The sequence below is a fragment of the Eretmochelys imbricata genome, chromosome 1 (assembly GCF_965152235.1).
Source record: "Eretmochelys imbricata isolate rEreImb1 chromosome 1, rEreImb1.hap1, whole genome shotgun sequence".
In the NCBI taxonomy this organism is placed as follows: Eukaryota; Metazoa; Chordata; order Testudines; family Cheloniidae; genus Eretmochelys; species Eretmochelys imbricata.
In genome coordinates, this window is record NC_135572.1 from 269,631,309 (window position 1) to 269,644,438 (window position 13,130).

The following is a 13,130-nucleotide window of genomic DNA, read 5'->3' on the forward strand; positions in this document are numbered from 1 at the left end:
ACTAAATGTTCCACTAAACTAGTTCAAGTGGGAGAATGACTCCTATTTCAGTAACGCTGACTTCCACCCCTAAATTAGCCCCTACAGGCCAGGAGACACTCAGAGTAGAGTAACTGTATTTTGTTACAACTGTGGAAGTCTAAACAAATGACAAAAATTATATAAATTATCTTAAACTATTGAGACCTATAGTAAGAAAAAATATCCAGAGACCCAGAAGCCTCTCTCCAAACATCCCCCAATAGAAGTCAGTCCAGATGTAAATGAGACAAGGTCAAAGGCCCTAAAATCAAAATTATCTGGGAAACTGCAGAGGGACAGTCAACAACTCACCCAAATACATCTCTGTTCACTATACCAAAGCATCCCTATGACGACACATGGATGAGAAGCAGTGCTCCAAGAAAGTAAGTATATTCCCCCACCTAGACTCCCAAAGCTTGCTTAGTTCTAACAGATGGAAAGTCAGGTCCAGGTAGACTGCAGCTATCCAGCTCTACTTAAGGAGTAGCCTATAGCTTCACCCCACACCAAGAAAAAGATGGTTTATATTGGCTTGGATAAAGTTAACGAAGACCTCGGACTCTCACACTCCTTCTTCATCCTAGGTTTAAAAGACTCGTAAGCACCATAGTCAGCAGGTATGTGGATCGCTGACAGGCATAGGCCGATTGCAGGGCTTAAAGCCTGGGGACTGGGGCATGCCCTGTCCCCCGGCTAAGTGCAATTTGGGACTAATGAAAAGTTGAGAACTACTACTAAGAGTAACTAAGTAACTACTAACTATATTACAGGTTTTCAAAAGGAGAGCTTCCCACTGTGGGAAGTCGGGTCCCTGCTTCTGCGCCCCGCGTGAGCCGCGGCTGAGGCGGTCAGAGGCACCGGCTTTTGGCGCTATCAGCACTGAGGGTAGACATCTTGCAGGAGAGCCTTTACCCTTTTGAAGGTCTCTATGCAGAGACATTGGGACTTCCTGCCTCTTCGCTTGAGAGGGTGAAGCCGTGCTCCTGGTTGGTTCCGACCTAGCAGGAAGGAGAGGGTTTACTTGTGCCCGTCTCCATAGGCAGCTGCAGAGATTTCTCCATTAGGAGCATTTTCAGCCACAAGTCTCTGTCATGATGAGCCCTGGTTTTCAGACTGGGACAGTGGAGACACTTAGCAGGGATGCGTGTCTCGCCAAGACACTTCACACACAGTGAGTGTCTGTCAGACTGTGGCATAGGCTCCTTGCAGGAGCCGCATGTCTTGAAGCCAGGGGACCCCGGCATCAGGGAACTATGATTGCCTGGGTGGGAGAGGCTCAATGGGAGACGAACGTGAGAGAAAGTTAAAAAACAAACAACAACAAAAAAAACAAAAAAACACTTAACCAACTATTCTAAAGGAAGAGAGAGAATTGGGATATTTCTATCTAACTATTTCTATTTATTTTTACTTATTTTCTTCAGTGACCAGGGAAGAGGTTTAGCACTGCCCCAAGTCCCGTCTTCAGCTGAGACGGTTGAGAAGGAACTGAGGGAGGGTGCAAGATGCACGCGCTCAGACAGACCCTAACGACGCCACGAGACAGCAGCTGGACGCGTGCGTCCCAACCGGGCACTGCTACCGAAGATCTCCGATCAACGGCGCCGGGATGCACCGTCACCTGGAATGGAGCACCCACAGGGACAGCACTTGAAGCAGCAGCTTCCAAGCCGTGAGGTGGAGGGACTGCAGGTCAGGGTGATGAAAGCGACCATGGTCCTGAGTGATGAGGTCGGAGAGGAGAGGCAATGTAACAGGTGCATCCACTGACAGTTCTAGGAGTGTGGTGTACCAATCTGGTAGAGGCCACGCTGAGGCTACCAGAATTATCTCTGCCCTGTCCCTCCAGACCTTGAGTAGAACCTTGTGCACGAGAGGGAACGGGGGAAAGGCATAGAGCAATCGGCCTGACCTGGTCCTGTGCCCAGCCTGACCCTGTGCTCTGTGCAGCGCGGCAGCAGGCTGTACCGCCGCCAGCCACCGATGCTCCAGGCAGTGCGGTATGGGGGCAGGATAGAGGGCAGGAGAGTTCGGGGTGCTGGTCAGGGGGTGGGGGTGTGGATAGGGGTCGGGGCAATCAGGTGGTGGGGAACAGGGGGGTTGAATGGGGGCAGGGGTCCCAGGATGGGCAGTCAGGAAGGAGTGGGGGGTTGGATGGGGCGGCAGGGGGGCAGTCAGGGGCAGGGGTTCCGAGTGCGGTCATGGAGAAAGGGTGGTTGGATGGGGCAGGGGTCTTAGGGGGGCAGTCAGGAATGAGAGGAGGGGTTGGATGGGGCAGTGGGGGACAGTCAGTGGCAGGAGTTCAGGGGGCAGTCAGGGGATAGGGAGAAGGGTTGGTTGGATGGGGCAGGGGTCCCGGGAGGGCAGTCAGGAAGGAGAGGAGGGGTTGGATGGGGCAGGGGTCCCGGGAGGGCCATCAGGGGACAGGGGGGTTTGGATGGGGCCAGAAGCGGGGGGGGGGGGGGGCCTGGATAGGGGATGGGGGCCAGGCCATGCCCCCCTCCCCTAACTGGACCTCCATACAATTTCCAAAACCTGATGCAGCCCTCAGGCCAAAAGGCCTGCTGTAAAGGCCTGAGCCTCAGTCTGGCGTGCCAGGTCACGTAAGTGCAGGCTGCCATGTGACAGAGGAGACGCAGGCATCCCCTTGCTGTAGTGGTCGGGTATTGCTGGAGGCCTTGAATGATGTCCGTGATGGCTTGGAATCGGGACTCTAGCAAAAGTGCTCTTGCCTGAACCGACTCCAATACCACCCCAATGAATTTTATTCTTTGAGTTGGTTCCAAGGTTGACTTCCTCAAGTTGAGGAGGAGACCCAGTCTCTCGAATGTGGACCTGATCAGATTTGAGACTCCACCTGCCCTCGGTGCGGCCCCTGAGCAGCCAGTCATTGAGGTAGGGGTATACCTGCACCTGCCTCCAACGGAGGAAAGCGTCCACGACCAACATGCACTTGGTGAACACTCGGGACGCTGTTGAGAGGTCCAATGGAAGGCCTGTGAATGGATAATGTTTGTGGTCGACCACAAAGAGTAGGAATCGCCTGTGTGTGGACCGAATAACTATATGGAAGTACGTGTCTTTCATGTCGAGGGTGGGGTACCAGTCTCTCTGATCTGTGCCCAGAGAGACTATGCGGAACTTCAACTTTATCATGAACTTGTTGAGTCCTCGCAGATCTAGAATGGGTCTGAGACCCCCCCTTGGCTTTGGGGATTAAGAAGTATCAGGAATAGAATCCCTTGCCCCTGAGCTCCTGAGGAACCTCCTCCACCGCTCCCATGGCAAGGAGCTCCCGCACCTCCTGGGTAAGGAGTTGCTCGTGAGAAGGGTCCCTAAAAAGGGACGGGGAACGGGGGTGGGAGTGAGGGCAGGAGCAGAACTGGAGAGAATATCCCACTTCAGCCATACAGAGGACCCAGCAGTCCGAAGTTATTTGGGACCAAGCACGGTAGAAGTGGGACAGACAATTCAAGAAAGACAGGGAAGGATCCAGAATTGAGATTGGTGCGCCCTCCTTGGACGCACCTTCAAAAGGCCTGCTTGGAACCCGATGATGCTTTAGTCAGACCGTGGGCCTGCCGGGGGGTTTGCAGGCTTTCATCTGCCATTCCTGCCCGTTCTCCTATAAAATTCCTGCCTCAGCCGAGGAGGTTAGGAGCACTGCTGCTGAGGCTTGAAATGTTTGAGCCTTGTCCGGGAAGGATGACGAGGAGGCTACTGGGGGAAGAAAGTCCTCCTGACCCTCTTGGTCTCCAGGGGCCTCCTGTAACACCTCTCTGTTGGGGCCAACCACACCTGGATCAGGCTCAGGAACTGGGGTTGGTTCCAGTGGAGGTCGAGTGACCGGTACCTCCTCAGCACCCCTAGGGGTGGGGTCACTGGCTGATGCCTCCAGCCCCCGCGGTTCAGAGGTCACCAAACAGGAACCTTTGGATTGGGCGCCCTGGGCCTGGTGGTACGCCCATGGGGTCCAAAATGGGCACTGCGCCGGTCCCTGCCCAGTGCTGGCCCCGTCTCTGAGTATCTAGACCCCATCTCTGAGTCCGAAGACGGGGACCGCGATGGCCAGGGCAGTGCCAAGCAGACCTGGACTGGCGAGCGGTGCCGCGAGGCACGGGAGCGGTGCCGAGATCGGGATCTGTGCAAGGACATTGACTGGTGCCAGGATGACTGGTGCCGGGAGCAGGACCTCCTGCGTGACGGGGATCGACACGAGGACTGGCGTCGTGATTGGGAGCAGCGGTGCTGAGGGACAGAGCATCACCCGTTTGCCACACGTTGTAGTACCGGAGGCTTGGCCCAAAGGACCGTGGTGTTGTCATGGTGATAAGGTGCCTTGCAGCTTCAAAGGTGGATGGCAATTCCATCTCCTCGATGACCTGACTCAGAGAGTCCAACAGCACCGGACTCAACATTCCCCCTTGCGGAGCCGAAGTTGACGGTGCCAGCTCCAAAGACTTTGGCACTGGGTGCTCCTCTCGGGGACATGCCCCATTGGCCAGCTCCAAAGGGGTGGTCTCTGATTCGGAGATCTTCTGCTTCTGCGTCGGGGAATGGCACCGGTGTTGGGTCAATCCCACTGGTTTTGGCACCAGGGAGCGGCGGTCTCTCCCTTCCGCAGTGCCGTTTCTAACACTGGAGCTGGAGCACTGTGCACCAATGAGCTCGGTGCCACGTCTTGCCACGTCGATGCAGGTTGCGGTCTGAGTGTTGCCTCCATAAGGAGCTGCTTGAGGCGAAAGTCTCGCTCTTTTTTTGTTTTGGGGCGAAACCCTTTACAAATCCTGCACTTGTCTGCTTGGTATGCTTCCCCTAGACACTTTAAGCAAGTGTCGTGGGGGTCACACATTGGCATGGACTTGTTGCAGGACTTGAACCTCAGGAACTTAGGCATGTAAGTCCCCCAAGGAGAATGCAGTCTGGGTGGAGGGTAAAACCCCCAGCCCAACAGCTAACTAACTATAGTAACTAAGAACTAAACGACAAAATACAAACAAGCTGAATAGAAGCTAGGGAAACGTGGAGCGCTTGCAAGGCAAGGTGCCACAGTTCCAACAACCGTCACTGGTGGTAAGAAGAAACTGAGGAGGAGCCGGGTCGGCAGGGTCATATATAAAGCGCCATGAAGGCACCACTGCAAGGGGCTCCAGAGCTGACCCAAAGGGTGCTGCCAGAGGAAAAGCTTTCTGACAACTGTGCACGCAGCGCACACACACCTAATTGGAATCGACATGAGCAAACACTGGAAGAAGAATTAGGGGATTTAAGGGAAGGAGAAGTAGCACTCAGGTCAGGGGGGACCGGTCAGTCCCACATTCTCCCCGCTTATGCATGCGCCAGGATCCATCAGAGCCCTGCTTTTGGAAAGAAGTTGTAGCTCCTCTCCTTGCCACCACCCACCTATGCTCCAGATCAGTGGTTTTTCAAACTGGGGTATGTACCCATTTTCTCTGGGGGTATGCAACAAAAATCCTGTGATTGCAGACAACATGCTGGGATGGCCCGAGCCACCTGGTGTCACTGCTCGCCCTCCTGAACATTCCTCCGTGATCCCCGGGGGGGGACCCACAGTTTGAAAATCTCTAGAAGCTGTTGCTAAATGGAAGGCAGAAATCTGGGGGGGCACATGACCCTGAATGCCCCCTATGCATCACTTCTGCCTATCTCAGAAGAGGGGACGCGGAAGATTACATTATTTGGAAAGAGACACACAGCTTGAAAAGTTTGAAAACCACTGCTCCAGATGGATGTATTGAGCCTCCACCAAGTCACTTCACCTCTGTGCTTCCATTTCCACATTTGTACAATGGGAAGAATGTTTCCCTCCTTGATAAAGTGTTCTAAGATCTACTAATGAAATGTACTATGTAAATACCATCATCTGTCCACAGAGGTATCTTAACTGCAAACCTACACAACAACCATCACTTTAATGACCACTAACTCCAAGAACATTTCTCTGTTAAAAAACTCCAGGAAAGTCATCAAAAAAATCTTGTTAATTCCGAGTTAAGGTTGTTCAGTGGTACTTCCCAACCTTCCAATCAAATTTATGAAATGTCTGAAAACCAGGAAATACAGAATAAAGGTGTACACACCCATGCAATTGTAACTCTGCCCTCTGAGTGACGCCCCAATATGCCCTAACACACACGCTTGCACTCTGCTTTCACACTATACTGAACAGGAGCTACTTATATCAGCCTGACACTCACTCTCCTCCACAGAAAAATCCCCTATCTAACAAATTTTACAACCCTTTCACTCTTACGCACACTATGCCATCTAACACACTCTCACTTACCCTTCACTAAACTCAGAGTCCATACCTCATATCCCCGCCAACTGCTGACACTCTGCCTGGCAAGACCACCTTGTGCCCTGCTACTGACACAATCCACAATACTGAAATGAGACACAGTGGATCTTGTGATACACATGTACCTCTTTCCTTTGATCACACATGTGGGGATCAGGCAGAGGGGCTCATACCCCACAAAGAGGCATGGACCCCACAGATTGCCTCATATCACAATCACAGCTCTGCCAAGCTGCTCCAACTAACCCCTCTGCCATTCACTACAATTACACCAAACACAGTGAACTCAGATGAAGTGCATGTAAATAATTCCTACTGGCTATTGCCTGCCCCAGTTAAGGTTGTTTGGGAGTGTACCTGAATTCTTCATTTCCAGGTTTTCACAAGTTTGAGTTTATTCTGGAAGGGCATGCAATGCCACCAGGCAAGTTTTGTCAGTGAATAGACTATAGGAGAGAAACAGTGAAAAACTACACACAAGGTAATGTCAAATGAACAAAGCAAACAGAAGTTGAATCTTACCAACAACAGGACATAAAAAATTCAGACTAAAGAGTCTGGTGTCCTTTTAAGCAGAATCCTCTGCCTCTGCATAAAACCCATCCTGCATTTCTCACAGGATTATTTGGCTGATCCATACAATTAGCAGATTTATGAAAAGGAACAGCACTATAATGGGTTTTATTTAGGAACAGGTAAGGATATGTGGGAGAAGTCTTAATCCCATGAATTTGGAGCAGGGACCATGTTTTTGTTTTGTGGTTGTTCAGCACTTAATACAATTGAGTCCTGTCCAGGTCTACAGCTCCTTAGATGCTACAGCGGGGTAATCAATTATTTTTGTCAAGTTCCAAACTTCCTGGTCAAGGTCCAGATTGCAGAACCGTTTTTCACACCATAATAACAATAAGTATCAGTAAATAAAAAGATTTCACAGTCCATTCAAAATCGTGTGGCAGTCCGGATTTGGCCCACGGTCTGCCTATTGACTACCTCTGCGCAATGGTAATACAAATAAATAATAATTACTCCATAACAATACTTTAATTGAAACATACTACCTGTTCCTGTTATTCTTGCAATATGATACCACTGTTCTTACATCTAAATGTTGTCCTGACAGAGTATAGGCCAAAGGATTATTTCACAGGTGAATCCTTTAGAGAAGACACATCCAGGCAGACTACAGCTATCCACCTCTACATAAGTAGAGGCTTATAAATTCCATATTTTTTTCCCCCTGCTACAGGGTGGGTTATACTGGCTTGGATAAAACTTAACTGGAACCATTTTAAAAATCCAAAACATACACCTGGTACAATAATCTATACTCATATCACTACACCTGTTCAGCAGATCCAGCTTTACCTATTATGTGAGTCTCAGCTACCACTTCCTTCTCTATTTGCAGGAAGTCAAAAAGGATGACATACCAGTTTCTGACTGCAGACTCCCACACAATCAAATACACTCCCACACAGCTCACATCCATCTGCACATCCATTGCCCCAGATCTGTACTCCTGCCCCGGGATCTGTATCCAGCTGGGGTTCTCACTTGTCCATCTTACACAAACAAGCTACATCCCTTTTTGACACATGACCACCTCTACCGGCAGCCACACATGCCCCTTCCCATCAAGTTCACCCTTACTAGCATTCTGACTGCCAGCACACATACATATCTACACCTGTAGTGTTACATATCTACCCTGCCCATTTATCTTTATTCATAGTGAGAAACCGATCCTCAGTACAGCTCTCTACCCACGATTAGACATATACCTTCATCCCCAGGTGCATCCAGCCCTGTCAGTACAGGCTCACCATTTGCCATATGTATTTATAGCCCACAGCATCACATTCATTCAGGCATGTCACTTTTGATTTGACAGACTACCTTTAACAAGTTAACCTCACTTCCCTCCTCTCCTCAATACACTCCCCCAATACCCAGCAGCCAAAATTCAGAGTGGGAGGAACAAAGGAAAAAAAAAAGAAAACCACTAACTGGTGGGTGATCAGTGAATAATTTATGAAAGCATACGGTCTTCGTATTCATGATTTATGTGCAGAGAAGCAACTTGCCCCATTATCAATACTACTAAATTATTTGCTGTAAGATGTAGAGTGACCTAAGCTACAATCTGAACTCTGCTCCAAAAGATAGCCCTAGGGAGTATAAGATATGAGAAGATCCAAAAATGTATCTTAGAGCTCATCTACACTGTGGGTCTGGTTTGGTTTACTGAACTTTATAAACAAATTGTAATACTTACCCTACATACAACATATTAACACAAGTAGGGCTCCATGTCTGTATGGAAGTCACAGAAGTCACGGATTCCATAACTTTCCGCAACCTCCATGACTTCTGCAGGGGCCAGCTGCTCCAGCGGCCCCTGGCACCCCTTCCCCCCAGAGGCTTCCCCTGGTAACGGTCTAAGGGCGGCTGGTAGCCCCCAGCAGCTGGTGCCACGGGCCCCAGATGCGCCTCCCCCGATTTAATCACAGGTATTTTTAGTAAAAGTCACGGACAGGTCACTTCACAGGCTTTGAATTTTTTTTTATTCCCCGTGACCTGTCCGTGACTTTTACTAAAAATACCCGTGACTAAATCGTTGCCTTCCATGTGTCTGAGCTTATGTGTAAGTACCATGTTTTGACCTTGCCTATGATCATGGCTGTAATATACAGGATTTAACCATGTTCTAACAATTCTGCTGTGAAGATGAGATTGGCCATCCATCTCTCATTACCTAAATTAGTCAGTCCTTTTACTGCCAAGGTCAGTATGTGAAAGGACATCCCAAAAGGTACTGTATTTAAGAACAAACCAAAAAAAGCCACATACATCCACACACCTCTCTGCTCTACTGATCAACGACTTCACTAGTTAGTTGGGTAGTTGCCCAGATTTTCCCAGAATACATTGATGAAAGCACAGCCCAAAACAGCTGTGCTAAAAATGGTGGCATAGGGATGCTTTGACTTGCATTAGCTGTAACTATGTCAAAGGAGAATTCAAGAGGGAGCATATCAGAGTCTGGTTACACTTAACAAAGCTGTATGTGTCATGTAAGGAAGACTTTTTTTGCATTCAACTTTTCTTTAAACTCTGGACTCTAACTATTGTGACTCATTTGTACAAGAACATAGTAGGTAGCAGGGGAAGATTATTAAAATGTGGGGACTTTTCAGTTAATGTTGACTTTAATCATCATCCTTAGAGTTAACATCTCATTGGAATAAATGGCATAGTTCACGGCTTACTGCTACTGATATAGAATATTTGCAGATTCAGGAAGACAAGATGCACCGTCTGGCTAGGTTTGCAGAATTTGAAACAGCTGAGGTGTGAACTGCCCCATTCACATCAACCTTGTTAATTATTTCACTGCTCAAAATATGAATGAAATTCTACACGGCTTACTCTGTCACTGCTCGTTTTGGTGTCACAAGTAGGTGGGCTTGGGAAACATGACCACTTTCTTGATTTGGGGGCAAAAAGTAACAACTCCAGCCCAAGGATCCCAGCATGGTATCTGAGCCCCGCTGAAGGGAAGCCAAGACAAAGGACCACACTAGAGCCCACCTGTGAGAGATGTTTTGTTAGAAAAAATATTACTAAACAATTACCATTCAAAATGTTAAGTAATATTGTTGTAAGCTTGAAATGTAACACATTTAGTTTTAAAAAAATGACATGTATTCAACTAGTTCTTAACATCCAATACTGAAAACACAATTCCATGAAGTAAGAATTTAAGAATAGATCTTAAATTACAATTTAAATTTTCTAAAGTATTAGTAGGCCTTTAAGAACACAATGAGGTGAGCAAGGTGACAACTAGTTTCATTTTCCTGCGGGGGTGGGCCTCAGCTTTCAAAAAATTGGGTAACAATGAATTAAAGGATCCAACCAGTACCCTATTGCTACATGTTCCTTTATTACTCACTAAAAGAAAAGGAGTACTTGTGGCACCTTAGAGACAAACCAATTTATTTGAGCATAAGCTTTCGTGAGCTACAGCTCATTTCATCGGATGCATACTGTGGAAAGTGTAGAAGATCTTTTTATACACACAAACCATGAAAAAATACCTCCCCCCATCCCACTCTCCTGCTGGTAACAGCTTATCTAAAGTGATCACTCTCCTTACAATGTGTATGATAATCAAGGTGGGCCATTTCCAGCACAAATCCAGGGTTTAACAAGAATGTCAGGGGGGAAAACAAGGGGAAATAGGTTACCTTGCATAATGACTTAGCCACTCCCAGTCTCTATTCAAGCCTAAGTTAATTGTATCCAATTTGCAAATGAATTCCAATTCAGCAGTCTCTCGCTGGAGTCTGGATTTGAAGTTTTTTTGTTGTAATATCGCAACTTTCATGTCTGTAATCGTGTGACCAGAGAGATTGAAGTGTTCTCTGCCTGGTTTATGAATGTTATAATTCTTGACATCTGATTTGTGTCCATTTACTCTTTTATGTAGAGACTGTCCAGTTTGACCAACGTACATGGCAGAGGGGCACTGCTGGCACATGATGGCATATATCACATTGGTGGATGTGCAGGTGAACGAGCCTCTGATAGTGTGGCTGATGTTATTAGGCCCTGTGATGGTGTCCCCTGAATAGATATGTGGGCACAGTTGGCAACGGGCTTTGTTGCAAGGATAGGTTCCTGGGTTAGTGGTTCTGTTATGTGGTTGCTGGTGAGTATTTGCTTCAGGTTGGGGGGCTGTCTGTAGGCAAGGACTGGCCTGTCTCCCAAGATTTGTGAGAGTATTGAGTCATCCTTCAGGATAGGTTGTAGATCCTTAATAATGCGTTGGAGGGGTTTTAGTTGGGGGCTGAAGGTGACGGCTAGTGGCGTTCTGTTATTTTCTTTGTTAGGCCTCTCCTGTAATAGGTGACTTCTGGGAACTCTTCTGGCTCTATCAATCTGTTTCTTCACTTCTGCAGGTGGGTATTACTCACTGTCACCCTGAGCAAATTACACCCAACCTTAGATTTGCCCCCTTGTTTTATTCTGCACAGGAAGTGTATTGTTCAATGTATACTGTTGATTTTGCATATTAAATGCAATAAAAGGAACTGAGTACAAGGGTACATTAGGGACAGAATTCTATCAGTTCTCAGACAGTCATATGTTGGAGGGAAAAAAGTATATTAACTGCAACGATTGACCTGTAATATGTCTATTGATTGTAGGTTTATGTAAGCTATGTAGATTTTGCAAAGTTATACCAGTAACTACATTAGTTGTCAGTGGCTCTCAACCCACGAGATGAAGACTACTAGTGGTCCATAGTCAAGTTTATGGTGGTCCACCCAATTGGTTGACTGAAAATTATCTACACTAATCTTTAAAGTATGATGGTCACTGCTACTTTATTAAAAGAAAGTGTGTAAATCAACCAGTCTCAGTTCCCTCACAACTCAAAAGTCCATATTGCTAAGACCTCCAAAAAGCAGAAATATAGGGTAGCTTGTGGGATTCACACTAATGACACCATCTCAAAGAACCAGTTTACCAGAAAGTAAACTGTTCTCTGTTCTTAGGAGTCAGTGTGGATCCCGCTGTAGATGACTGGCAAGCAATATCCTCCCTGGATGTTAGGAGTTAAGAGTTATAGCTATATCAAACCGATTGAACTACCGCTCTCCTGAACTTTGCATCTATCCTGGCTACCCTGTCAAGTGCATAGTTAGCAGGTTGCTTCATGTAACTGCTTTGCATATTTTAAAGACTGGCACATTTCTGAAGCAGGCAGAAGATTAGGCCTATGCCCTGGGGAAGTGTGCCTTGACATTCTGAGGGAGAGGCTCAACAGCCAGCTGATAGCGGTAATCCACTATATTTCCACACAGCAAGAGATTCTCTGCAATGAGATAATTTGACCTTTTAATGTGCCTAATATGGCCACAAAGAGGTGGGAAGAGAGCCTAAAAAACTCTATTATCTCAACAGGCCTAAAGAAGGCTCTGGAAACCTCCAGAGTATGGAGCTTGTCTTCTCCAAACACTGAGTGTCCCTTTGAGATGAATACCATCAGGGTAATAGATTGGTTCAGGTGAAATTCTGAGACCACCTTAGGGTGGAATTTGAGGTGTGGTTTCATCACTACTTTGTCCCAGTGAAAATATGTATAAGGCAGTCCACCCAGAAGAGCTTGGAGTGAAGTGACCCTCCATTCTGATCCGATGGTAAAGTAATATATTGAGCACTCAGACAACAATTTAGAAGAGGCTTGAGAAGGACACTGAGGTCCCATGAGATTTGGGTCTCTGACTGGAGGGTGTGAAGAAGGCTCTTGAAGAATTTTGATACTGTGAAATGTGAGAATAGAGTGCAACTGTGGTAGTGTGACATAATATTGCAGATGAGGGTCCAGGTGAACTGATTAAAAGTTTCATCTCAAAACTTAAATGTTTAAAATATTTTAAACATTAATAAAAAAGACTCCATCTTTCTCTGCCAGCCATGTTTCCCTCAGTTTTTTCCCCTCTGCACCCCTGCTTTCCACATGCATCCTCCAGTTCTCTGTGCTCCCGCACATGCCGTCCTTCTTCTGGCTTCCTATCCAACTCCACTGTCTAAGTCCACTGCTCAATCAGAAGCTAGAGCAGGTCTGTGTATACACATTTTAAATACTGCACAACTTACACCCAAAAGAAGCTCCATAATAGTTTAAGCCAGGCTGTGGCTTTAGGTAACAGGAATGAGGGGGAAAAAAACAAGGGCACTAAGAAACAAAATACTGTATCCTGCCCACTTT

At 47.3% G+C, this 13,130-nt stretch overlaps 1 protein-coding gene across 2 annotated transcripts in view; it reads right to left on the reverse strand.

Annotated features, from left to right (window-relative positions):
• The window catches only part of TCF20 (transcription factor 20), a 103,657-nt gene that overhangs the window by 75,376 nt on the left and 15,151 nt on the right, over positions 1-13,130 (reverse strand). The gene's annotated exons all lie outside the window — the stretch shown is intronic.